We start from the raw sequence: 4969 nt of genomic DNA, 5'->3' as shown, positions 1-4969 counted from the left end.
CTGCGGTCTTGGAAGGTGGGACTCCTCAGAGGCAGGACCCACCCAATCAGGAGGAAAGGAAGAGCAGCCCCTTTTAAAGAAATCCGAGGGGCTTCCCTGGGAGCTCAGGGCTAAACTCAGATTTTAAGAGGACATGAATGAGAAAAACTGAAGGACAAATGATAAGGATGGATGGTTTTGGAAATGTCTACTAATGAAACAAATATGTGTAAGAGAGCACGGCGACTAGACCATGGTTAAGTACCTAAGAAACATTAGGTTGTGTTATTATTATTGAATACCAGAATGATGAGGGCTTGTGATAAAAATGTACATGTAACAAAGGCAGCCTTTAAAAGCTAATTTTTTTCCCCAGCAAAAATAACAGGGAAGAGATGTTCAAGGCAGATGACATGATATTAATAAAAGATATTATAAAAGACTGGGAAAAAGCTAAAACCTCCTTTCTCCCTATTTCCTTCCATTTCCTGTGTTAAAGAGAATAATCTTCAAGCTGGAAAGGTGAACAAACATGATTATGGGGCAATTGGGACCCAAGATAGATGATGCAGTGCTCAAGGAGAGCCCTGCTGCTGTCCATGGGCTCGGCTCTCCTGAGTCCAACTAAATATATGCGAGAACTTTCTGGTGTGACCGCAGAACCCCTACTGGTAAATATGGAGAAATCAGGAAGCTACGAGGAGGTGGGGGGCAATTGGAGCTAGGGAAATATTGCCCACATTTGAGAAAGAAAGTGGATTCCAGAAACTACAGATTGGCACGTCTGATGCTGACCTGTAGTCAGCTAAGTTTTGAGCCCTTATACAAGATGGCAGGTGTTACTAATGGCCAAAGCAACTCACTGGTCAAATTAACCTCATTTCCCGTGTTGTTAGATTGGTACATGGAGACACTATATGCATACTGTGTACTTACTTTTTTGGCAAAGCACCTGACACAATCTTTGAGGATTCCTGGTAAGCAAGATGAAGAAATAAGTCTAGATTTAAAATACAAGGCTCAGAGAGGTTGGTATTTTTAATCCATTGTCACATAGCTGACCTTTAGTGAAGCGAGGATTTGAACTCAAGAGAGCTTAACTCCAGGACTCAAACTGTTAGCCACACCACTGGGCTGGCATCTACAGATTGTCGGGCTCACCACTGGTCGCCACACTTTAAGGATGCTGACAGATCAAAGCAAGTGTGGCAGAGAGCTACCAGAAGAGTGGGAGATGCTAGAAATCTTACATATGAAAAATCCTGGGGGTCTCTGTATGGGATAAAAATGACTTGGGGGGGCGCCTGGGTGGCACAGCGGTTAAGCGTCTGCCTTCGGCTCAGGGCGTGATCCTAGCGTTGTGGAATCGAGCCCCACATCAGGCTCCTCCACTATGAGCCTGCTTCTTCCTCTCCCACTCCCCCTGCTTGTGTTCCCTCTCTCTCTGGCTGTCTCTATCTCTGTCAAATAAATAAATAAAATCTTTAAAAAAAAATGACTTGGGGGAAATGCCATGACTGCCCTCAAGCACTCAAAGAAATGTTACATGACAAAGCAAAGAGGTTTATTCCACACAGAAGGATAAGGGCAAGAGGGGTGCCTGGGTGGCTCAGTGGGTTAAGTGTCTGTCTTTGGCTCAGGTCATGATGCCAGAGTCCTGGGATCAAGCCCTGGGTTCCCTGATCAGTGGGGAGCCTGCTTCTCCCTCTTCCTCTGCCCCTCCCACTCCCTTGCTTGTGCTCTCTCTCGAATAAATAAAATCTTTTTTTTAAAAAAGGATAAGGGCAAGTGATAGATTTCAACTTTCTGAGGATTAGAGAGTCATCCCAAACTAGAATGGGCTGCTTTATGAAGTACTGAGCTCCCTGGCACTGAAAGCATTCCAGCAGAGGCTGGACAGCCATGAGCCAGGTTTTCTACTCAGAGATGATACTCTCCGATACTCTCCCCCTCTTCTCAAAGTGCCTACAGCACTGCTGAGACCTACTAACTCGGCACACTCGTTGATATNCGAGATGATACTCTCCCCCTCTTCTCAAAGTGCCTACAGCACTGCTGAGACCTACTAACTCGGCACACTCGTTGATATTGGTTTCATGATTATAAATTTCACATCGCTTTCTTGAGGTGTAATTTACCTACCGTACAATTCATCCATTATAAGAAAGCGATTTGAAGGTTCTTAGTAAATGCATACAGTTGTGCAGCCATCAACACAATCCAGTTTTAGAACATTAATTGTAGTTTTTGCTTCCCAAGTATTACAAGCATCCAAGGCAGGTCCAAGTCTCCCTGGCTGCAGTTTCCACTGGGCTAATAATGCATCTCATATCCGCATGCCCCGGCTCTTCCCCACCATCCAGCACTCCTTCCCTTTCCCGCCAGCCGACACAGTTCTGCACCTGCTGCTGCGTTTCCCGGCTCTGGGACCTCCCCAGTTGTCTCCGAGGTGCACTTTTGCTTCCTTCTCTCCCCGTGTGCCAAGCTCTGGAGGCCAGTGTGTGGTCTTCAGCACAGAGGTTGAGGTGGCAGTGTGTTCTGGAAGGATATGGGCCCCGGTGCCCCAGATCGACGTTTGAATCATGACCATGTGGCCTCCAGAATGTCACTTTATCTTCTGGAAACTTGGTTTTTCCCTTTGCAAAGTAGTTGCAATACATGTGCCTTGCTTGGGTGCGGGGTGGGGGTGGGGCGGTGAGGTATGTAAAATGCCTAGAACTGTATCCAATATGCTCAGTAGATAGCAGTGACCACTGCTTTACAATTTCGATCACCACTGTGATACTCCTGCCACCTTTATTATTATTGGCACTCACGAGTCCTCTGCTCTGGGTCCCCATTTGCCTTTCTCTTCCAGGCATATCCCTGGCTGCAGTCCCTGTCTTCTAGGTTACTCCTGGTGTCCAGGCAATAAGATGGATTCTGCGGCACTCGGCATCCCCACGGCCCACCCCTGCCAGGGCTGCTGGTAGGTCAGTGGGACGAAGCAGCAGCACCACCTAGTGGCGATGAGCAGCAGCAAGTAATTTATTGCCCAAATTAGTAGCTGATCTGACTGCACACTTCCGAGCCTTGAAGTTCAGTGGTCCATCCAGCGCTCGCGTGAGGCTTGTGTGTGCACGGCACCCTGCTTCCCATGCCATGCGTTAGAACAGAAAGATGAAAAAAATGAAAATCAAAACAGAAGTTCTTCGCGTGATGCTTCTAGAGACCACAGGGTGTGACAAAGCAGTTTTAAAAGCATTTCTGCCGAGTCTCGAGACAGACCGGTGATGAGTGGCTGCCTAGGACCGGGGAGGTCTGAGAGAGATGGCGCGTGAATGCTGAATGGTACAGGGTTTCTTTTCAGGATAACAAAGATGTTCTAAAATTGCGGTAACGGTCGCACAGATCTGAGTATACTAAAACCACTGGCTGTAACCTTTTAAATGGGTGCACTGTACAGTACGTGAATTATAGCTCAGTAAAGCTGCTACCAAAAAAGATGAGGTGAACATCAAAATCCTCAAAGGGAAAAAAATTTCATCTCTGCAACGCATCATCAGATTTCCTGTGTACTGTGTGACAGCCTCCAACAGACCTGTGGGCGAAGGTCTCGGGTCACTTCTAGGTGTCCTACCTCACTTCACTTCAAACTACTTCAGCCCTCCTATGCCTGGCAACTCACACGGGAATATTCCCAGCTCTGGAAGACATTATTTAAAATAGATCTAACTACAGGACCCACAGTATATAGAACTAACTCACGGAACCCTCCCCCCCCGTTACCCCATCTTGTTGGTATTACACAGAGCTGTTGTAGCCCAGGTCAGCCTGGGAGCTTCCATTTCCAGGAGAGGAAATGGAGGGTCAGAGGTTGAGTAGCCCAACCGAATCCAACTAATGAATGGGCAGAGCTTAAATTTCAGTTTCGGACTTTGGGACTCCAGGTTCAGAACTCTTGCCATTCTATAGGGTGACCACACAACCCACTTTCTGCCGTGTCCCACGTAATTATTGGTGGCACCCCATTCCCTCTCAGGATAATAAATGCCGTGGTCCCTAGGGGGCAGTCTTTCCCCGGGGATTCTGCTTCACCTGTACCTCAGACTGATGCCTCGGGCCCCAGCTGTGGTCAGGCCAACAGCACCTCAGCACTTCTAGAGTTCCCACTAGCTCCCCAGGCCCCTCACCAGCCCAGAATAGGCAAATCCGAAAAAGCCAGAAAGTAGATTAGCGGTTGCCGGGGGCCTGGGGGAAAGGAGGAATGGGGAACGGACGGATCCAGAGATTCTTTTGGGGTTGTTGAAAATTAGTAGTTGTGGTTGCATATATTAAAAACCACAGAACAAAAAGTAAATAAAAATTTAAAAAAGGAAGACAGACAGGTGAGGGTAGGACACAGCAGTGTGCTTGTCGAACAAGCATCCCGGCTGGTCTCATTAGCATTCTCCCTGGTCAGAAAAGGACAGAGCACTCAGCAGGATTAGAAGGTGAATAGAGCAAGAGAGAGATTAATTATAGCCCCCCCCAACCACCCCACTTCCCTTCTCCTATAAATAATGTTCACCAGTTTGCAGCCAGCACTGCTGTTCACACTTAGACATCAAGATATTCCCAGGGAAACCCCAGAGCAAGGTGTGCAAAGGTCTGAGACACTGAATCCACACAACCCTATAAGGCAGGTATTATCCCCATTTAACAGTGAAGTAAACTGAGGCTCAGAGACACAAAAGCTAAGGATAAATGGTCTGAGGCCAGCAGCTAGTAAGGGACATAGCTGGGAAGCCAACATGGCATTCAGGGACCCAAGTCTTCGTTCAAAGTTACTATACTGAGGTGGCCCCACTTACCCCCAACTCAGCAGCTCCAAATCACAGAAGACCACAGTTGAAAGCTCCAGGAAAACTGTCTGTGAGGAGTACTGCTAAAGGCATAAAGTCAGTCTGCCAAGATGGAGGGGAAAAGGGATTCTAAAGTCGTTCAAGACATTCAGAAGCACATGGCTGTC

The sequence above is a fragment of the Ailuropoda melanoleuca genome, chromosome 13 (assembly GCF_002007445.2).
Source record: "Ailuropoda melanoleuca isolate Jingjing chromosome 13, ASM200744v2, whole genome shotgun sequence".
In the NCBI taxonomy this organism is placed as follows: domain Eukaryota; kingdom Metazoa; phylum Chordata; class Mammalia; order Carnivora; family Ursidae; genus Ailuropoda; species Ailuropoda melanoleuca.
The sequence above is the reverse complement of the archived record's forward strand: the minus strand, read 5'-3'. Positions refer to the sequence as shown.